Source organism: Monodon monoceros, unplaced genomic scaffold (genome assembly GCF_005190385.1).
Source record: "Monodon monoceros isolate NGI ecotype Baffin Bay Population unplaced genomic scaffold, NGI_Narwhal_1 Super_Scaffold_22, whole genome shotgun sequence".
NCBI lineage: Eukaryota > Metazoa > Chordata > Mammalia > Artiodactyla > Monodontidae > Monodon > Monodon monoceros.
The window spans coordinates 73117322-73141074 of NW_021703779.1; the positions used below are offsets into that span (position 1 = coordinate 73117322).

The 23753-nt window shown below is 34.8% G+C and overlaps 1 protein-coding gene and 1 non-coding gene across 3 annotated transcripts in view; one reads left to right on the forward strand and one right to left on the reverse strand.

The window, feature by feature from the left end:
- DACH2 (dachshund family transcription factor 2) overlaps nt 1–23753 on the forward strand; it is a 632729-nt gene that overhangs the window by 373367 nt on the left and 235609 nt on the right. The gene's annotated exons all lie outside the window — the stretch shown is intronic.
- LOC114906711 lies at nt 17943–18045 on the reverse strand. The gene has a single exon (XR_003796523.1). It is a non-coding gene; the product is annotated as a U6 spliceosomal RNA (small nuclear RNA).

Consider the following 23753-nt stretch of genomic DNA (forward strand, 5'->3'; position numbering starts at 1 on the left):
TCAGAGTGTAGATTTGAGTTTCTTGAAGCAATTCGACTGCATTTTTTTCTCTTTTCTTCTTTAAAGTGATATTTCATGTCTTTCTGGGACAAAATTAGCAAGTGGAAATCTTTTATAAGGCAAACTATCCTGTCTTCAGTTTATTACTCACAACACTGAATGGATATTGTTGCTCCTGTTTACATACGAAGAAACTGGAGTTCTGACAGGTAAAGCGACTTGGACAAAGTAAAGTGTTAGAGCTGAAATTTGAAACCGGATTTACATATCTCCAGATCACCATGGTCTGGTGGTGGAAACTAGACTACATATTTCAAAGACTACTACTAATAATAATCTGTGTATATATTTATTATATTTATTGATCGTCCATTGTATGCAGATGTTTTATTTTCATAATCCATCTTAAATCCTCACAGCAACCACACAATTTGTAAAGTATCATTTTCTTTATTTTATAAGTGAGAACACTGAGAATTTGCACAAGATCATACATCCACAAAGTAACTAAAACAGTATTTGAATGTAAATCTCTCTGCCTCCAGAGCCTATAATCTTTCTTCTATGCTACATTGACCTTATAGAGGGACAGCAGCCATTTAATTGCCTAAAGTTTTAGCATAAGAATTTTCTACCAAAATTGGTAATAGTTTATTTTCTACAAATATTGGTAACATTTGTGTCAACTTACATGTGGTACATGTTAAGCACACATAAAGTAGCCAAATGTTATTAGAAAAAGTTCCTTTTTTTACCATAAAAACTCTCAAATGTAAGTATGATAATAAACATTATTTCTCAACACAGAATAAGGATTTTTCAACTTAAAAAGCCCTGTTTTGAACAATGCATCTGAAATAGCCTTGTGTATTAAAACATTAGACCATAATGAAAACTTTTGCACTGAATTCTGGTTCCACCATCATTTTGTTATATGAATGGGCCAAGATTTTAACTTGTCTGCATTTCACTTTCCCTGTCTGCAAAATCAGACAACTTTCAATTCCTTTGGAATTATTGGGAGAATGAATTGAGACAGTGACAGTGTATGTTTAAAAAGGTATCATATTGCCAGACACAGTTTATGAGCTCAGTGAATATTATTTTGGTGTTTGGTGGTTCAGTGCAAAATTTTGTTAATCATGAATAAAAAAGAAAAATGCAAGAAAGCATCATTATTTTATAAAAACTTTTCTGTGTTTTGATTGTTTTTCTCTATGATATTTGATATCATAGAGATATAAAATGGATACATATATCTTATATAGTGCATAATATATATACTTGTTGAAATGTGCTAAGCTTAAATTGGACTACTTTGTAGAAATTTTCTGATGATTAAATGATGTTATATATGTGAGTGTTTTATGTAAACTATGAATCTATATATAGATGTAAACTATTATTAATATTGATCTTTTAAATGGACAAATACATAGGTAGATGATAACACACAAAGTTAAAAGGCAATATTTTCTTTCAGATTTTTTATAAGCAGTTTTATCTTTTTATAGTTTACATTAGATTTCTTATTACTAACTGCCTTGTATTTCGTCTAACTCTCAATTATATTTCAGTTATTTGGAAATAAATACACCTTTTAAAATTGAATGTTTTGGCAGATTTGGGAAGAAAGAATATATACTTGCTCATTTATATAAGCTACATAGAATTTCACAGCTGAATTGGCTTACCTACCATGTTTTATACTTTACTTACGACATCTATTTGCTCATTTTTTAATGTACACAGAATCGTCTCTCATGATGACTTAGGTTCAGCTCTAGCTTTTTAAATCTCATATTTTCTGTCATGTGTTTTCTCCCGTACAGTCCAGCTATTCATACCGATTTATAATTTTCTATGAAAATACACCTGAGAGTCTAAGATGAATTTCCTTCAACTGGAAAATTATTTATCAATGCTGGGGAAGAAACTTGATCATCAAGTATAACCAGGATCTCTAAAATACTTTTTTTAAAAAAAAGAAGATAAGTTGAAATAGTCAAATACCTGTTTGAATAGGTCTTCTAGGAACCCTACCACATAAAAGCATAAAATAATTCTATGTAAAAATTTCCTTTGAAAAAACAATGTCTGTTGTAATTGAATATCTATGGTTTAGACTCGGGCAATCGAGCTATGTCATATTTTATTTTCTATACATTAATCAAATATTCCTAAAAACCAGAAAAGCATGCCCAGGCAAGTGTTCTGTGTGAATTTCTTTTTACTGAAGTCAACAGGGACAAGCGAGGATATGGGAGAAATGGTTTTTAACCTAGTATCCTAAATACCTGTGAGATATATCAACCTATTTACCTCAAGAATATCTACCTATAAGGAATAAACTGTTTTGCAAATCATCCTATGCTCTCTGTGGCATTAACAATAAACTCTTGAGACTTCCTCAAGCCATAGATCCTGACTGGCATTGCTATTAAATAAACCATGGTCCTCAGGATTTGAGATGCTGCATAATACCCACCTATCATTTTCCCTCACAGGAACTGTGCAAGTGAATTGCTGAATGAACAGAAAGACACAGTATCAGTTGTGCCTGGACTGATAATACAGTGTTTTGCCTTAGTCCCTGTACCATGAAATGTTGTATTACAATCACTCTGATGGTTTGATCACATTTAAAAACGGAAAATGCTTAGAGTTCTGCTAATGGAGGCATGCATTAAATACAATACCAATTCATTATAAACAGAGAAATTGCAATGAAGTTGGAAGGTAGATGTGAGGAGAAATAGTGTTCTATTTGTTAAGGCTCTAGCAGCTGAAATATAAAATATTCCAATTAAATGTTAGTCAAAAAGATAAAAATGTTTTTACTAGTCACAAATTTTTATCATAATTTTAACATTAAGAAATATTTTAAACTCAAATGAACTTATTTCAATCTTTGATATGTGTAGCTAGCTTTCTAATGACTAGTTTTTTTATTGAGAAAAATTGCAACAAAAGTAAAATGTTTTTTTTTTTTTTAATTCACTGACTGCTTTACGTAGGTTGCAAATTTTAACTCTCATAAGGGAAACATAACCATGATTGTTTGAAGGATGACTTTTCAAACTTATTCAATCAAATATCCATAGAATTAAAGTGGTTGAATTTTCCTTTATTTAGATCTTCAGTGATTGAAATGTTTCATTTCCCCTTCCCCCACCTCTACCCTTCGGCACTAAAGGTAAAATCATTCCAGTCAACAGTTAACTGTTCCTTTATGGTCATAACTTTTTTTTTTTTTTTTTTTTGGTACACGGGCTTATCACTGCTGCGGCCTCTCCCGTTGCAGAGCACAGGCTCCGGACGCGCAGGCTCAGCGGCCATGGCTCACGGGCCCAGCCGCTCCACGGCATGTGGAATCCTCCCGGACCGGGGCACGAACCCATGTTCCCTGCATCGGCAGGCGGACTCTCAACCACTGTGCCACGAGGGTAGCCCGGTCATAACTTTTAAAATGGAAAATCTAGTTGCCTTTAAAGTTGTACATAGACAAAGGACATGAAATTGAATGGCCTCTTCTCATCAAGTAACTGCTGAGACTGTCACTTGTGCTTTGTTCCCTGTCGCTTTCAGGATTAGGGTTGGCTAATTGTTTTGAAATATGGAGAATAATTCTTCCTTCTCCACGGGCAACATGGATAGCACCCTCTCCTAGCTTCCTCACCATCATTCACATAAAAAAGGCATCAGAGAAGATAACCACTAAATGTTAATTGTATGCTTACTGTCTTTTACATGCTTCCTCCTACTAGAGCTTTTTACCTTGAAGGATTGAAAAAAAACCCTCAATGATCCCCTGACATATTGGTCTGTTTTTCTTTTGAAACTAGAATGCCAAACATATTGTAAAATCTGAGTCTCAAAAGTATTTTAATCTGAGCCTTCTATCCTCAGGATGTTTATATTTTGATTTGTTCCAGAGAACAGTTAGAAAGTTCTTTTGCTATTTTCTCTACTGTGCTTTATCTTTGTGATTGAGACAGACTGTGAAAGTGCTAGGGTAGAGGACTGAGGAGTGGGGCAGTGCAGGAGAGGAAGAAATGGCACTGAATAATCTTTTGACAAGCAAAGAAAGAAAATAAAAGAAAGGAGAGAAAGAGGGTATCCTAATCTACCCCATGTTTTTCAAAGACAAGTAGATTTGCAGGGACCTCCAATTCTGGGTAGCTTTCAGTTTTCAGTACAGAGAGTCCTTAATCTTTTTGCTTGACATCCACCTTTTTAGAGGCTAGTGTGACATAGGAACTATGGGTCTGTCTTTTAATAAAGTTGATAAGTTTAAGATCCGTTGAAAAGAGGCTGTTGTATATGATGTTTCTATTGACTTTTGTTTTCCCTTCTAAAATCATTTGCTGATCTATTCAATATTAATTAGGAAACTCAAGCTTCTATTTAGAGTCACTGATCTTTGTGGTGATCCTTGTCTTAAAAAAATCCACTGGGTAAAGTCTTTTGATAGATGATGGGAAGCTGTCATTTAGAAATCTCTTATTCTTTTTTCTTTTAAAGCATTACAAGATGTAGATACCTATAGACAGCTCGCACCTGCTAAGAGAAGTGGCACATTAAGACAATTATTAAGATTATTCAAGAAATAAAACACAATATCCTAAATGTTCAGGCTGATAATCTGTAAGCTTTTGACAAAAGTTAATTTGGGGAGGCATGAATTATCTAGACAAGTGCCTGATAAATTAAATAGTATAACTCTTACCCACATCTCAAATAATGGCCTGTATGGTATATCTAAGTCTATCAAATTATTGTATTTTTAAGAATCATTAATTCATGTAACTAAGAAAAATAACTCTTTTTTCTAGCATTTTAATAATTAAAGAGCAGCATGGAAATGATAGAACTTTGGAGTTAGATAAAGCTTGGTTCAAAGCTCTGCCTTATTACTTATTCACTATATGATCTGACAAAGCTAATTAGTTTCTTCTACTCTCACTTTCCTCATTTGTATTATTGGCATAATAGTCCTTGCATTTTCATAGAGAGTTTTTGAAGATTAAATAAGATAATGTATATAATATTCCTACATGGTGCCTGACATATAGTAGTGAGCTTAGCTTTTTGTTCTTCTTTTATATTGGCATTGTCCAATGATGAGCTACAAAGTAACAATAAAACTCTTCCAGCTCATGGAAAATGTACATTCAAGTGTACTTAAAATTAAGAAGGCCCTTTGCTATTTACAAATTTGTGGTGGCTTCAATGATGCTTTTCTTTGAAGAGCATTCCATAGGAAACTTTTGGGTTTTGAGCTCCCTTTTATGTTTTTTGAAAGTATATCATGAATATCATATGATATTGGCACTTATAGATGAAGAAAACGTGTTTGCCACTATTATTTTAATGCCAGCTAACAAAGTAGGAATCTGTTTTCCTAAAATTTGTTAAATGCTAAAGTAATACAGAGCTATTAAATCCTCAAGAATAAAGCCAATTCATTTCAGTCATGATATCACCTAAAACTGAAATATTATATAAAAGCTAAACAATGTCAAATGGATTTGGCTGAGATCAAAAGCCAAACCTATTTCTTTTCTTTCATCTTCAGTGTTCCATTTCCTGGGAGTATGACCTTAGTCAAACATCTATTAAAGTTACCTTTTGATCTCAACCCCCTTTTGGGGTAAAAAAAATGTCAATCTTTAAATTTTTCTTCTAGAGACAATCACTCTATTGTATTTTAATGTTCCAGTAGTGTGTGAGTAAATAGGATTCTCTGATATATGTGATAGAAGACTGGTTAAATGGGACAATAATTTTTGTGTCAGAGACAAGAATCAAAAGGAAGCATTCTTCAGAAGCTATTAACTGGAAAAAAATCCCCCCAGGTTAGTAGAAACATGTTAACTGGTCAGTCTGCTGCCTTTTTAGGTCCTTTGATGAAAATGCCTTGTAATTTGATAACAGGTAGCTGCTCTTTTGTAATGTAATTTTCTCCTCACCAGTCATAGCTACTACATGACTAATCAGAGGAAAATACTTTTTCTCCACAGATTTTGTTAAATAAAAACTTTGTTTTAAAAATATCTTAAAACCACTAGGAAGGATTATGTACTTTTCATTCTTTCTTTCATATATTAAGTAAACTATAAGGAAATTTCCACAACATATAAAAGACAAAAGAGACATGACAACACATGGTGATTAGTTGAATTAAACAGAAAAAAGTGGTGTTTGATGTCAGTATATGTATGTGTGTGTGAGTATTGTTTACCCGTATGTATGACTACATTCTGAGTATTGAAGATCTTTATAACACCTTTTCTAAACCATTTTCTATAGAATGGTAAATTCATTAGACATACATTTATTAAGTACTGCTTACAGCAAGACAACATTCTATATCCTGCTATGAGTACAAAACTGAGTAAGACATAATGCCCTGCAGTAGCCTTCACAACCTTCTTTTTAGGTGGGAAAGTGAGGCCTAGTTATAGACATAATCATAATAAGGCAGAAAGTAACAAATATGCTTATATAAATGTGTCTATATAAAGTACCGTGGGAATGTTCAAAGAAGAGGATTATTTCCAATTATAGGAATTAAAGCGTTTTGGAGTTGATGGCATTTAAGTTGTGCCTTAAAGATTGTTTAGGCTGTAGCTGTCAAGACAGGAATAAAAGCATTCCAGACAAAAGAGACAATCTACAGAGGTGTGAAGATGAGCTAGCACTGGGTTTGTATGGGCAACAGAGTGTTCAGTCTGGTTAGAGTGTGCAGTATATGATGGAAAAAAAGTGGAGCTTCACCTTTAGAGTTGCGTGGGAGCAGATTGTGGGAGGTTGTAAATACCAGATTAAGAGTTCTGGACTTTTTTTTTTTTTTACGTCTTTATTGCAGTATAATTGCTTTACAATGGTGTGTTAGTTTCTGCTTTATAACAAAGTGAATCAGTTATACATATACATATGTTCCCATAACTCCTCCCTCTTGCGTCTCCCTCCCTCCCACCCTCTCTATCCCACCTCTCTAGGTGGTCACAAAGCATCGAGCTGATCTCCCTGTGCTATGCAGCTGCTTCCAACTACCTATCTATTTTACATTTGGTAGTGTATATATGTCCATGCCACTCTCGCTTTGTCACAGCTCACACTTCCCCCTCCCCATATCCTTAAGTCCGTTCTCCAGTAGGTCTGTGTCTTTATTCCTGTCTTACCCCTAAGTTCTTAATGACATTTTTTCTTAAATTCCATATATATGTGTTAGCATATGATATTTGTCTTTCTCTTTCTGACTTACTTCACTCTGTATGACAGACTCTAGGTCCATCCACCTCATTACAAATAGCTCAATTTCGTTTCTTTTTATGGATGAGTAATATTCCATTGTATATATGTGCCACATCTTCTTTATCCATTCATCCGATGATGGGCACTTAGGTTGTTTCCATCTCCGGGCTATTGTAAATAGAGCTGCAGTGAACATTTTGGTACATGACTCTTTTTGAATTTTGGTTTTCTCAGGGTATATGCCCAGTAGTGGGATTGCTGAGTCATATGGTAGTTCTATTTGTAGTTTTTTAAGGAACCTCCATACTGTTCTCCATAGTGGCTGTACCAATTCACATTCCCACCAGCAGTTCAAGAATGTTCCCTTTTCTCCACACCCTTTCCAGCATTTATTCTTTCTAGATTTTTTTGATGATGGCCATTCTGACTGGTGTGAGATGATATCTCATTGTAGTATTGATTTGCATTTCTCTAGTGATTAATGATGTTGAGCATTCTTTCATGTATTGGTTGGCAGTCTGTATATCTCCTTTGGAGAAATGTCTATTTAGGTCTTCTGCCCATTTTTGGATTGGGTTGTTTGTTTTTTGTTATTGAGATGCATGAGCTGCTTGTAAATCTTGGAGATTAATCCTTTGTCAGTTGCTTCATTTGCAAATATTTTCTCCCATTCTGAGGGTTGTCTTTTGGTCTTGTTTATGGTTTCCTTTGCTGTGCAAAAGCTTTGAAGTTTCATTAGGTCCCATTTGTTTATTTTTGTTTTTATTTCCATTTCTCTAGGAGGTGGGTCCAAAAGGATCTTGCTGTGATTTATGTCATAGAGTGTTCTTCCTATGTTTTCCTCTAAGAGTTTGATAGTTTCTGGCCTTACATTTAGGTCTTTAATCCATTTTGAGCTTATTTTTGTGTATGGTGCTAGGGAGTGATATAATCTCATACTTTTACATGTACCTGTCCACATTTCCTGTCACCACTTATTGAAGAGGCTGTCCTTTCACCACTGTACATTCCTGCCTCCTTTATCAAAGATAAGGTGACCATATGTGCATGGGTTTATCACTGGGCTTTCTATCTTTTTCCATTGATCTATCTTTCTGTTTTTGTGCTAGTACCATACTGTCTTGATTACTGTAGCTTTGTAGTATAGTCTGAAGTCAGGGAACCTGATTCCTCCAGCTCCGTTTCTCATTCTCAAGATTGCTTTGGCTATTCGGGGTCTTTTTTGTTTCCATACAAATTGTGAAATTTTTTGTTCTAGTTCTGTGAAAAATGCCAGTGGTAGTTTGATAGTGATTGCATAGAATCTGTTGATTGCTTTAAGTAGTATAGTCATTTTCACAGTGTTGATTCTTCCAATCCAAGAATATGTTATATCTCTCCATCTATTTGTATCATCTTTAATTTCTTTCATCAGTGTCTTACAATTTTCTGCATATAGGTCTTTGTCTCCTCAGGTAGGTTTATTCCTAGATAATTTATTCTTTGTGTTGCAGTGGTAAATGGGAGTGATTTCTTGATTTCACTTTCAGATTTTTCATCATTAGTGTATAGGAATGCCAGAGATTTCTGTGCATTAATTTTGTATCCTGCTACTTTACCAAATTCATTGATTAGCTCTAGTAGTTTTCCCGTAGCATCTTTAGGATTCTCTCTATATATTATCATGTCATCTGCAAACAGTGACAGCTTTACCTCTTCTTTTCCAACTTGGATTCCTTTTATTTCCTTTCCTTCTCTGATTGCTGTGGCTAAAACTTCCAAAACTATGTTGAATAAGAGTGGTGAGAGTGGGCAACCTTGTCTTGTTCCTGATCTTAGTGGAAATGCTTTCAGTTTTTCACTATTGAAGATGATGTTGCCTGTGGCTTTGTCATATATGGCCTTTAATATGTTGAGGTAATTTCCCTCTATGCCTACTTTCTGGAGGGGTTTTATCAAAAATGGGTGTTGAATTTTGTCAAAAGCTTTCTCTGCATCTATTGAGATGATCATATGGTTTTTCTCCTTCAAATTGTTAAAATGGTGTATCACGTTGATTGATTTGCGTGTATTGAAGAATCCTTGCATTCCTGGAATAAACCCCACTTGATCATGGCATATGATCCTTTTAATGTGCTGTTGGATTCTATTTGCTAGTATTTTGTTGAGGATTTTTGCATCTATGTTCATCAGTGATATTGCCCTGTAGTTTTCTTTGTTTGTGACATCCTTGTCTGGTTTTGTTATCAGGGTGATGGTGGCCTCATAGAATGAGTTTGGGAGTGTTCCTCCCTCTGCTGTATTTTGGAAGAGTTTGAGAAGGGTAGGTGTTAGCTCTACTCTAAATGTTTGATAGAATTCGCCTGTGAAGCCATCTGTTCCTGGGCTTTTGTTTGTTGGAAGATTTTTAATCACAGTTTCAATTTCAGTGCTTGTGATTGGTCTGCTCATATTTTCTATTTCTTCCTGATTCAGTCTTGGCAGGTTGTGCATTTCTAAGAATATTTCCATTTCTTCCAGGTTGTCCATTTTATTTGCATAGAGTTGATTGTAGTAATCTCTCACGATCTTTTGTATTTCTGCAGTGTCAGTTGTTACGTCTCCTTTTTCATTTCTAATTCTATTGATTTTAGTCTTCTCCCTTTTTTTCTTCATGAGTCTCGCTAATGGTTTATCAATATTTTTTATCTTCTCATAAAATCAGCTTTTAGTTTTATTGATCTCTGCTATCGTTTCCTTCATTTCTTTATCATTTATTTCTGATCTGATCTTTATGATTTTCTTCCTTCTTCTTACTTTGGGTTTTTTTTTTTCTTCTTTCTCTAATTGCTTTAGCTGCAAGGTTAGGTTTTTTATTTGAGATGTTTCCTGTTTCTTAAGGTAGGATTGTATTGCTATAAATTTCCCTCTTAGAAATGCCTTTGCTGCATCCCATAGGTTTTGGATCATTGTGTCTCCATTGGCATATTTTTCTATGTATTTTTTATTTCCTCTTTGATTTCTTCAGTGATTGCTTCTTTATTAAGTAGTGTATTGTTTAGCCTCCATGTGTTTATATTTTTTACAGATCTTTTCCTGGAATTGATATCTAGTCTCATAGTGTTGTGGTAGGAAAAGATACTTGATACAAGTTCAATTTTCTTAAATTTACCAAGGCTTGATTTGTGACCCAAGATATGATCTATCCTGGAGAATGTTCCATGAGCACTTGAGAAAAATGTGTGTTCTGTTGTTTTTGGATGGAATGTCCTATAAATATAAATTAAGTCCATCTTGTTTAATGTATCATTTAAAGCTTGTGTTTCCTTGTTTATTTTCATTTTGGATGATCTGTCCATTGGTGAAAGTGGGGTGTTAAAGTCCCCTACTATGAATGTATTACTGTCGATTTCCCCTTTTATGGCTGTTAGTATTTGCCTTATGTATTGAGGTGGTCCTACGTTAGATGCATAAATATTTACAATTGTTATATCTTCTTCTTGGATCGATCCCTTGATCATTATGTAGTATCATTCTTTGTCTCTTCTAATAGTTTTATTTTAAAGCCTATTTTTTCTGATATGAGAATTACTATGCCAGCTTTCTTTTGGTTTCCATTTGCATGGAATATCTTTTTCCATCCTCCCACTTTCAGTCTGTATGTGTCTCTAAGTCTGAAGTGGGTCTCTTGTAGACAGCATATATATGGTTCTTGTTTTTATATCCATTCAGCCAGTCTGTGTTTTGTTGGGAGCATTTAATCCATTTACATTTAAGGTAATTATCAATATGTATGTTCCTATTCTCATTTTCTTAATTGTTTTGGGTTTGTTATTGTAGGTCTTTTCCTTCTCTTGTGTTTCTTGCCTTGAGAAAGTTCTTTAGCATGTGTTGTGAAGCTGGTTTTGTGGTGCTGAACTCTCTCAGCTTTTGCTTGTCTGTAAAGATTTTACTTTCTCCATCAAATCTGAATGCGATCTTTGCTGGGTAGAGTAATCTTGGTTGTAGATTTTTCTCCTTCATCGCTTTAAATATGTCCTGCCTGTCCCTTCTGGCTTGCAGAGTTTCTGATGAAACATCAGCTCTTAACCTTATGGGGATTCCCTAATGTGTGCTATTTCTTGTTTTTCCCTTGCTGCTTTTAATATGTTATCTTTGTATTTAATTTTTGACAGTTTGATTAATATGTGTCTTGGCATGTTTCTCCTTGGATTTTTCCTTTATGGGACTCTCTGTGCCTCCTGGACTTGATTAACTATTTCCTTTCCCATATTAGGTAAGTTTTCAAATATAATCTCTTCAAATATTTTCTCAGTCCCTTTCTTTTTCTCTTCTTCTTCTGGAGCCCCTAAAATTCGAATGTTGGTGTTTTTAATGTTGTCCCAGAGGTCTCTGAGACTGTCCTCAGTTATTTTCATTCGTTTTTTTTTATTCTGCTCTGCAGTAGTTATTTCCATTATTTTATCTTCCAGGTCACTTATCCCTTCTTCTGCCTCAGTTATCCTGCTATTGATCTCTTCTAGAGTATTTTTCATATCATTTATTTTGTTGTTCATTGTTGCTTGTTTCATCTTTAGTTCTTCTAGGTCCTTGTTAAATGTTTCTTGCATTTTGTCTGTTCTATTTCCAAGATTTTGGATCATCTTTACTGTCATTATTCTGAATTTTTTACAGGTAGACTGCCTATTTCCTCTTCATTTGTTAGGTCTGGTGGGTTTTTATCTTGCTCCTTCATCTGCTGTGTATTTTTCTGTCTTCTCATTTTGCTTATCTTACTATGTTTGGGGTCTCCTTTTTGCAGGCTGCAGGTTCGTAGTTCCCATTGTTTTTGGTGTCCATCCCCAGTGACTAAAGTTGTTTCAGTGGGTTGTGTAGGCTTTCTGGTGGAGGGGACTAGTGCCTGTGTTCTGGTGGATGAGGCTGGATCTTGTCTTTCTGGTGGGCATGTCCACGTCTGGTGGTGTGTGTTGGGGTATCTGTGGACTTATTATGTTTTTAGGCAGCCTCTCTGCTAATGGGTGTGGTTGTGTTCCTGTCTTGCTAGTTGTTTGGCATAGGGTGTCCATCACTGTAGCTTGCTGGTCATTGCCTGAAGGTGGGTGTTGGTTTTGAGATGGAGATCTCTGGGAGATTTTTGCCATTTGATATTATGTGGAGGTGGAAGGTCTCTTGTGGACCTGTGTCCTGAAGTTGGCTCTCCCACCTCAGAGGCACAGCCCTGACTCCTGGCTACAGCACCAAGAGTGGTGTGGTCACAATTTTGAAAGGACGTTGTAGTGGATAAGGCAGTCTTGGCCCAAATCCCTACTCTGGAGCACATAGCCCTCCCCAGCTGCAGCAAATATCACTCTGGACTTTATTCTATAGACAGTGGTGGACCACTAAAATTTTTTAATGTGGGTGAGTGATGTGAAAATAATGCTATTCAAGAAAACATTACTGAGGAGTAATAGATTATGGGATGTACTGGAGGTGGGGTAGAATTAGAGCCTGGGAGATTACTTAAGAAGTTATTTAAGTAATCTAGCTAAGCAGGAATGTAGACCTATAAAAAAGTGATTGTGAAATTCTTAGTTCATTTTTACGGAATCAAGATACCCCTTTTAGTTTCGTAATGTATGAGTTTGTAGTAATGCTGTTTAAAATCTGCTGTGTTTGAAACTACTGGTAGCAGGAATTCTAACTAAAAAGTTAAATACACTTTGTCTATAAAATCTGATCACTTCATGTGGAAATTTTTGAAGTTCCTATGCTCTCAATTCAATTGCAACCAGCCAAAGGAAACCTTTTTTTAAATGTATCAGTCTTCCTGAGACACATGGCAGCTGTTAAAAAAAAAAACCCCAGCACATATAACTAAATTAAGGCTCTGTTCCTTACAAACATAGAGAGTAATAACTTGTTAAAAAGTTGTGTAATTTGACAAAGTTGAAGGGGCTTCATTACTAGGATCACCAACAGGAAGAATGGTGGTATAGATCATGTTGAAATGATACCTTTAACTAGAGAAAGCCATTATTTATGACAATCTGTTTGCACAAATTACTACACTCTTAATGGAAACATGGTTTTCCAAAAAATATCAAAGACCTAGGAGAGTAACAAAGAAAAAGGCACAAATAAATTGAAATGAAAGGGAATAAGTAGAACATAGTTTGGAGAGCTGGAATCTGGCATGATGATTCTGTTCTTATTTATTGGTTCCAGACATAATATCTTATTCACAGGAACAAAAGCCATGGAATTTCACAAGACGCAAAAGATGGAGTTCCTTGTCTCATCATCAACATGGTGTAGTATTCCTAACATTTTGCTGGAACGATCTGTTCACATCTATCTCCCAGCTGTGTGTGTTTGTTTATCTCTAGCTATAGCAGTTTTGAGTTCAGACATTATTACCAAAATGTTTGGAATTCTGACTTAAAAAAGGTTATAAAAGAGATAAATTTCTTTAGGGTTTCTATTTCATTTGATCCATTTGAGTTAGTGTCCCCCTTTAGCAACCTCAAGCTATTGGTTGAAGCAGAAAAAGAATGGTTTGTATCTCTCTCTGAATTTATTGTTAATAGGACTGTGACGGAATTCGGGAAATCAGAAAGTATGTGCCACCTTATAAGGCATTCATTAACCCCCAGCTCTGTGAAGAATAATTTTTATTGTGTGTGCATGCTTGTGTGTGTGTGTGTGTGTGTCCTCTATTAATGATCTGGCCTAGTTATTTAGTTTCAAATTATTTTTCTGTCACCCAAGCACTAACTAACTAGTGTCATAACTCGTGTATGATCAGATAAAGATGCTTTTGAGCAGGATGGATAGGAGTCAGAATTCTCCTTTGTAACTATCTATTTTACTGGGCTATAATGAAATATTGGATGCTTGTAGTTCAACTATGTCATCTTAGTATCTTAACTGAGGATAATATTCTCCACGGCAATTTTAGGGGAAAATCATGCCCACTGGATATTTTTTTAGTGTTGTATGGCAATACCTCATAATTCCCTAAACCCTGCCCATCTTGGCAATGATACTGCTCTCAGAAGAAAGGCAGCTCAATTTAAAGTAAAACTTCATATGTTGTGGAAGAATGCTTAACCATGTCAACACTCTGACAGCCAGATTTTTCTGGTCCTAGAAATTTAGAGAGTGTAGTTTTAATATGGAAATAACAATACCAAAATCTTTTATTATACTTGGTTATTAAAAATGTAATAGACTAGTATGTTTCAAAAATGACAAAGGTCTTGAGTTATCACACTGCATTTTATGAGGCAAAGTAATGTAAACTTTGAAAAATAATCTTGCAAGATACCTTGTGTCCTTTGAAGATTCAAGAATAAGAGCCAGGTTCTCATGGTACCTATTTACTGTGCCTTGTAACTCATATAGCAAATGTTCATGTTGTTGTTGGTTGTTTCAGGTAGCTCCAAGTAATTATACATTCTGATAGCTAATAGAGACATAGTTATCTATCTATCTATCTATCTATACATATATATATATATTTCAAAACATGTAGGAACATATACATACAATTGAATATTATTATCAAAGTGGGCATAATTTAGACTTTCTTCTTTTGTCTATATTTCTCCAGAGTTTTAGAATTAATCTCTTTAAAGTTTTAGATTTAAAAGAATTAGCATTCACATTTATTAAAATATTATACAAATGGAAGCCTCTGAGATGTGACCATACATTTATTCGTACGTTTGCATCAATACACCTATGGTTAACTTCATTTGCTCCTTAAATTGCAAATAGGACTAATTCTGTTGCAAAATTTTTCACATAATTATGTTTAATATAGCACATTTCTTTTCCTTCTAAAACTAAGATTTTGTATATGTCTAAGATTCTTGACATATACCTCTTCAGTAAGCATAAGCATAAGCTGATGATAAAGAATGGCACCATCATTCTTTATCGTCATTCTTTATTTAAAGAGTAAAACAAAACAAACACAGAAATATTGGCAGCTCCAGTGTTTGAGTGAACCATCTCTTTCCCCACTTCTTATGTTTGTTGTCATGTCTTGGCAGGAAGGTCAGGCAGAATGTGATTGTGGAGAGAATGCAAAATAGTCCTACTACTAGAAAACCATGCACAATTACTAGTGTTGGGCAAGTAAAGTAGAGCTTTTTCTTCCTCCTGGCAGTGTCCCTCACAATACCCATTGGTTATTCTGCAGTCATTCACTGGGAACCACCAACTACCCACTACTATGTCAGGCATGAAGGAATGCAAAAAAGTTACAAATAATACAAAAAAAGAATAATACATAGTTTCTTCAAGTAAGGAGCTTGCAGCCTAGATAGGGGAGACATGATTAACATATAAAATTAATATATGACAAGTCAATAAATTGTTATCTTGGAAGTAATTATTCCATGTAGACTCATTGAAAGTTAATGGTGGATTGAACCTCATATTTTTAAGGACAATATTTTTAGAACAGTTTTAGGTTTATAATAAAGTTGAGAGGAAGGTATAGAGATTTCCCATATACCCCCTACATCCACAAATGCATACTCTCCCCTATTATCAATATCACTCAGCAGAATGGTACAATTGTTACTAAGGATGAACCTACGTTGACCCAACATTATAATCTGAAGTCTATAGTATACCTTAGAGTTCATTCTTTGTGTCGTGCATTCTGTGTGTTTGGACAAATGTATAATGACATATATGCATCATTATGATGTTACACAGTATTTTCAGTGCCTTAAAAATTCCGTGCTCTCCCTATTTGTCCCTGGCCCCTGCCTCCCACCCTAGCTCCATCCCTGACAACCACTGATATTTTTATTGTTTCAGTAATTTTGCCTTTTTCAGAATGTCATATAGTTGGAATCATACAGTATATAACCTTTAGGACTGGCTTATTTCACTTAGTGATATGCATTTAAGGTTCCTCCATGTCTTTTCATGACTTGTTAACTCATTTTTTTTTAGTGCTAAATAATATTCCATTGCCTGGATGTACCACATTATATTTATCCATTTACCTATTGAAGGACATCATGACTGCTTCCATGAACCTCATTTTTAAGACAAGAATATTGATTCTGGGAGAGTGTAAAGTGACTCAGATAGGCATATAACTAGCTATAGATAAGTCCAGCTTTAATATCCAGACCTTCTGATTCCTCATACAGTATTTTTTACATCATAATTTGGGCCAGACAAGCACTCTTCTTGCAATTTTCTCAGGTATTTCCTGATGTTATATATTACACCTTGATTATCATAAATATGCAGATTATCTTAAAATGCAGGGTTTTCTGACCAATCAAGGTTTCAAGATATTTTGCTGGATTTTTTGGGTTTTATTTAAGTAGTATATAAATATTTATGATGCAAATGTCATAATGTTGAATACAAATAACAAAGAATCATTTTAGTAGCTCTATGGGCAACAGATCATGGCAGTGTTTGAAAACTACTATCTAGAAGAGTGGAGAATCCATTTCATAGCTGATTCTCTGGCACTTATGGCAGATACAAGGGAAAACCAACTACTTACAAGCCATGAGTGGCAGTGATCTTCAAGAAGCCAATTACCTTTCTGGAAGGTGGTTTGTTATCAATGTTTAATATTCTCATAGTGGCAGTTTAATACCTTTTAATGAACACAAAATACATTTGAATTGTCACTAGCTGCTACACAGAAGTTAGCACTGCAGCTTAATTTTAGACCAAAATAGATTTGTAATTTGAAGCTAAGTTCCTATTTATTTTATTTCTAAAGGAAAACGGGTAGGAAGTTTTCCTCCTGAATTTGCTATCTAAACAAAATATATTTTATTCAATCTAATTTTGAAATGTATTGCTGGTTTTCCACACAGGCAAAACTGGTTTTCCAAAAAGCAGCAGGAATACAAGTCTTATAGCTGCAGTGAGGAGAACAAATCATGTAGAGAAAATGAAATTCCACAAAAATCACTGATCACTTTTTTATATTAATATCCTTAGTGAGAAATCTTAAACTGTATCTTCCTAAACATCTTCCGATTTCCTGAAATGCATATTTCAAAAATACATTTAGTAAACTGAATTTCCTTTTCAATCTGGAATGTATCTGAAGGCAAATTATTTTTGTTATAAACTTGAACTTGGCTAGGTTTGTTTCTCTTTCTCTCCTATTAATTCTGTAAATGCTAATCTTTCTCATTTCTACTAATTGGTGATATCTGCTGCAGAGCAATACCAAATCATCTAAATGTAGGCCTCACTTCAGTTGATTACTGTTATTATTGATTTGCTAGTCAAAATTAAATTGAGCTAATGGATCACTATTTTTTTTCAGCTTTCTTCTAAGAATGTGACTTTTTTCTGTGACTGTCTGTTTCTATAAATTAAAGTTATAGTTCAGATGTTATATATTTTATTGTATAATATATATTTTTATTGGCACCATAGAGTCAAGCACATTTCAAAATAGAAATTAATTTTGGTTAACATGCTTGAAATGAAACTTAAATACTTTCTTTGAACAACTATGGGAGAAAAATAGCCACAAATTTGGTAGTATGCCAGAATTAATAATCTTTTTCTTCTTTTATATCCTTGTTATCAGTTTTGATTTATAAGAGATCACTGACTTGACCAAATATGTTTTCTTTTGCTCTGATAAAATGCACATAGCATAAACTTTACAATTGTAACAATACTGTTCAGTGGCATTTAGTACAATACATTCACATTGTTGTGTAACTATCATCAAAAATATGGAACATTCCACAAACTTGCATTTTATCCTTGTGCAGGGGCCATGGTAATTTTCTCTGTTTTGTTCTAATTTTAACATATGAGCTACTGAAGCTAACACCTAAATATGTTTTATAAAGTGTCAAAAATCTCTTTGAGACTAAGTAGAAAAAGTAAAATAAGTTGACTAGTGAAACAGTATTCAAACTCATTTTGGTATATGAACTGTTAGCTTTTAAGTATTTCTCTGGCTTATTGAATTTGATAGGTATCTGAAAGACCATATTTCATAGACTAGCAGGTAGGTTTCTTATCTGGTGGGCTGGTCTATTTGAAGAAATCCTGCACTTGAGGATAGAAGGGCTCTGGAAGGAGGCTGCTGTAACTGTTCTTAGCTTCCTGCCTTCTTGAACTAACTAGTTATGGGGACAGCTACTCTTGTCCTAATGTCAGAAATTTGAGGTGTTTTGTCACCCTTAATCTATATCTAATGCATACCCTCTCCTAGAATTATGATGGGATTTGCTGGGTGTGCCATTGCTGGTTTGAAAATCAGACCAATGGGAGGTCAGGGCTGCAAGGACTTAGAAATTATCTTGAAAGGTCTACTCTATAATACTCTATAAAAATGCTCAAATAAGGTACCCAGGGACGTGTATAACTTACAAGAAGTTGTACATACCATTAGAAGAATTTTCATACCTCAAATTTTCATAAATAAGAAATGGCCTATTGAATGGTACCAACAACATAATTAATGATTGTCAGTGATTATGTATAAAAACCTGGAACATTTCTAATTTAAAAGGATATCACCAAAGACAAGTATAACTGATGATTACTCAACAAGATAGTAGTTAGCTTTGTGTAACCTGTGAAAAATCCTGATATATATCAATATATATTGAATAGGTATTCCATGAAAATGAGTTTCATTATTCAAAAAGTTTAGAAAATGTAGTGTGCTCTCTGCCTCTTTTGGAAAATCACAGTAAATATTAGCATATTGTAAGCTTTGAAACTACCTGCATTAAAGAAGCCTGGAGCCAATGTACCTGAGTTTAAACCCCAACTTCAAGGTTTATTAGCTATGTGACATTAGATCTGTTTTTCAGTTTCTGTGATTGTTTCCTTATCTTAAAAATGGAAATAGTGTTGGTACTTCCCTCTGAAAGTTTTTGTGAATATTAAATAAATAAATATGTAAAGAACTTACAACAGTGTGTGGCATAAAGTACGGGCTATATGAAGTTTGTTATTTTCAACCCAGTATTGTCTCAATTGCTCATGGAAATCCCTCATCCCTCACCTCCCCTTTTTTAAAATTTATTTCGTATTTTTTTACAGCTTTATTGGAGTATAATTGCTTTACAATGGTGTGTTACTTTCTGCTTTATAACACAGTGAATCAGTTATACATATACATATGTTCCAATATCTCTTCCCTCTTGCGTCTCCCTCCCTCCCACCCTCCCTATCCCACCCCTCTAGGTGGTCACAAAGCACCGAGCTGATCTCCCTGTGCTTTGCGGCTGCTTCCCACTAGCTATCTATTTTACGTTTGGTAGTGTATATATGTCCATGCCACTCTCTCACTTTGTCACAGCTTATCCTTCCCCCGCCCCATATCCTTAAGTCCATTCTCTAGTAGGTCTGTGTCTTTATTCCTGTCTTACGCCTAGGTTCTTCATGACATTATTTTTTCTTAAATTCCATATATATGTGTTAGCATACGGTATTTGTCTTTCTCTTTCTGACTTACTTCACTCTGTATGACAGATTCTAGGTCCATCCACCTCATTACAAATAGCTCAATTTCGTTTCTTTTTTATGAGTAACATTCCATTCTATATATGTGCCACATCTTCTTTATCCATTCATCCGATGATGGACACTTAGGTTGTTTCCATCTCTTGGCTATTGTAAATAGAGCTGCAATGAACATTGTGGTACATGCCTCTTTTTGAATTATGGTTTTCTCAGGGTATATGCCCAGTAGTAGGATTGCTGGGTCAAATGGTAGTTCTATTTGTAGTTTTTTAAGGAACCTCCATACTGTTCTCCATAGTGGCTGTACCAATTCACATTCCCACCAGCAGTGCAAGAGTGTTCCATTTTCTCCACACCCTCTCCAGCATTTATTGTTTCTAGATGTTTTGATGATGGCCATTCGGGCTGGTGTGAGATGATATTTCATTGTAGTATTGATTTGCATTTCTCTAATGATTAATGATGTTGAGCATTCTTTCGTGTGTTTCTTGGCAGTCTGTATATCTTCTTTGGAGAAATGTCTATTTAGGTCTTCTGCCCACTTTTGGATTGGGTTGTTTGTTTTTTTGTTATGAGCTGCAAGAGTTGCTTGTAAATCTTGGAGATTAATCCTTTGTCAGTTGCTTCATTTGCAAATAATTTCTCCCATTCTGAGGGTTGTCTTTTGGTCTTGTTTATGGTTTCCTTTGCTGTGCAAAAGCTTTGAAGTTTCATTAGGTCCCATTTGTTTATTTTTGTTTTTATTTCCATTTCTCTAGGAGGTGGACCAAAAAGGATCTTGCTGTGATTTATGTCATAGAGTGTTCTGCCTATGTTTTCCTCTAAGAGTTTGATAGTTTCTGACCTTACATTTAGGTCTTTAATCCATTTAGAGCTAATTTTTGTGTATGGTGTTAGGATGTGATCTAATCTCATACTTTTACATGTACCTGTCCAGTTTCCCCAGCCCCACTTTTTGAAGAGGCTGTCCTTTCTCCACTGTACATTGCTGCCTCCTTTATCAAAGATAAGGTGACCATATGTGCGTGGGTTTATCTCTGGGCTTTCTATGCTGTTCCATTGATCTATATTTCTGTTTTTGTGCCAGTACCATACTGTCTTGATTACTGTAGCTTTGTAGTATAGTCTGAGCAGGGAGCTTGATTCTTCCACCTCCGTTTTTCATTCTCAAGATTGCTTTGGATATTCTGGGTCTTTCATGTTTCCATAAAAATTGTGAAATTTTTTGTTCTAGTTCTGTGAAAAATGCTGGTGGTAGCTTGATAGGGATTGCACCGAACCTGTAGATTGCTTTGGGTAGTATAGTCATTTTCACAGTGTTGATTCTTCCAATCCAAGAACATGGTATATCTCTCCATCTATTTGTACCATCTTTAATTTCTTTCATCAGTGTCTTACAATTTTCTGCATAGAGGTATTTTGTCTCCTTAGGTAAGTTTATTCTGAGATATTTGATTCTTTTTGTTGCAATGGTAAATGGGAGTGTTTTCCTAATTTCATTTTCAGATTTTTCATCATTAGTGTATAGGAATGCCAGAGATTTCTGAGCATTAATTTTGTATCCTGCTATTTTACCAAATTCATTGATTAGCTCTAGTAGTTTTCTGGTAGCATCTTTAGGAATCTCTATGTATAGTATCATGTCATCTGCAAACAGTGACAGCTTTACTTCTTCTTTTCTGATTTGGATTCTTTTATTGCCTTTTCTTCTCTGATTGCTGTGGCTAAAACTTCCAAAGCTATGTAGAATAAGAGTGGTGAGAGTGGGCAACCTTGTCTTGTTCCTGACTGTATTGGAAATGCTTTCAGTTTTTCACTGTTGAGTACTATGATGGCTGTGGCTTTGTCATATATGGCCTTTATTGTATTGATGTAAGTTCCCTCTATGCCTACTTTCTGGAGGGTTTTTATCATAAATGGGTATTGAATTTTGTTGAAAGTTTTCTCTGCATCTATTGAGATGACCATATGGTTTTTTCTCCTTCAAGTTGTTAATATGGTGTATCAAATTGATTGATTTGCGTATATTGAAGAATCCTTGAATTACTGGAATAAACCCCACTTGATCATGTTGTATGATCCTTTTAATGTGCTGTTCGATTCTGTTTGCTAGTATTTTGTTGAGGATTTTTGCATCTATGTTCATCCGTCATATTGGCCTGTAGTTTGTTTGTGACATCCTTGTCTGGTTTTGGTATCAGGGTGATGGTGACCTCGTAGAATGAGTTTGGGAGTGTCCCTCCCTCTGCTATACTTTGGAAGAGTTTGAGAAGGATAAGTGTTAGCTCTACTCTAAATGTTTGATAGAATTCGCCTGTGAAGCCATCTCGTCCTGGGCTTTGGCTTGTTGGAAGATTTTTAATCACAGTTTCAATTTCACTGCTTGTGATTTGTCTGCTCATATTTTCTATTTCTTCCTGATTCAATCTTGGCAGGTTGTGCATTTCTAAGAATATTTCCATTTCTTCCAGGTTGTCCATTTTATTGGCATAGAGTTGATTGTAGTAATCTCTCATGATCTTTTGTATTTCTGCAGTGTCAGTTGTTACTTCTCCTTTTTCATTTCTATTTCTATTGATTTGTCTTCCTTTTTTTCTTGATGAGTGTGGGTAACGGTTTATCAATTTTGCTTATCTTCTCAAAGAACCAGCTTTTAGTTTTATTGATCTTTGCTATCGTTTCCTTCATTTATTTTTCATTTATTTCTGATGTGACATTTATGCTTTCTTTCCTTCTGCTAACTTTGGGGGTTCTTGTTCTTCTTTCTCTAATTGCTTTAGGTGCAAGGTTAGGTTTTTTATTCGAGATGTTTCCTGTTTCATGAGGTAGGATTGTATTGCTATAAATGTCCCTCTTAGAACTGCTTTTGCTGCATCCCATAGGTTTTGGGTCGTTGTGTCTCCATTGTCATTTGTTTCTAGCTATTTTTTTATTTCCTCTTTGATTTCTTCAGTGATCACTTTGTTTTTAAGTAGTGTATAGTTTAGCCTCCATGTGTTTATATTTTTTACAGATCTTTTCCTGGAATTGATATCTAGTCTCATAGCATTGTGGTCGGAAAAGATACTTGATACAAGTTCAATTTTCTTAAATTTACCAAGGCTTGATTTGTGACCCAAGATATGATCTATCCTGGAGAATGTTCCATGAGCACTTGAGAAAAATGTGTATTCTGCTGTTTTTGGATGGAATGTCCTATAAATATAAATTAAGTCCATCTTGTTTAATGTATCATTTAAAGCTTGTGTTTCCTTGTTTATTTTCATTTTGGATGATCTGTCCATTGGTGAAAGTGGGGTGTTAAAGTCCCCTACTATGAATGTATTACTGTCGATTTCCCCTTTTATGGCTGTTAGTATTTGCCTTATGTATTGAGGTGGTCCTACGTTAGATGCATAAATATTTACAATTGTTATATCTTCTTCTTGGATCGATCCCTTGATCATTATGTAGTATCATTCTTTGTCTCTTCTAATAGTTTTATTTTAAAGCCTATTTTTTCTGATATGAGAATTACTATGCCAGCTTTCTTTTGGTTTCCATTTGCATGGAATATCTTTTTCCATCCTCCCACTTTCAGTCTGTATGTGTCTCTAAGTCTGAAGTGGGTCTCTTGTAGACAGCATATATATGGTTCTTGTTTTTATATCCATTCAGCCAGTCTGTGTTTTGTTGGGAGCATTTAATCCATTTACATTTAAGGTAATTATCAATATGTATGTTCCTATTCTCATTTTCTTAATTATTTTGGGTTCGTTATTGTAGGTCTTTTCTTTCTCTTGTGTTTCTTGCCTTGAGAAACTTCTTTAGCATTTGTTGTGAAGCTGGTTTTGTGGTGCTGAACTCTCTCAGCTTTTGCTTGTCTGTAAAGGTTTTAATTTCTCCATCAAATCTGAATGCGATCTTTGCTGGGTAGAGTAATCTTGGTTGTAGGTTTTTCTCCTTCATCACTTTAAATATGTCCTGCCAGTCCCTTCTGGCTTGCAATGTTTCTGCTGAATGATCAGCTGTTAACCTTATGGGGATTCCCTTGTGCGCTATTTCTTGATTTTCCC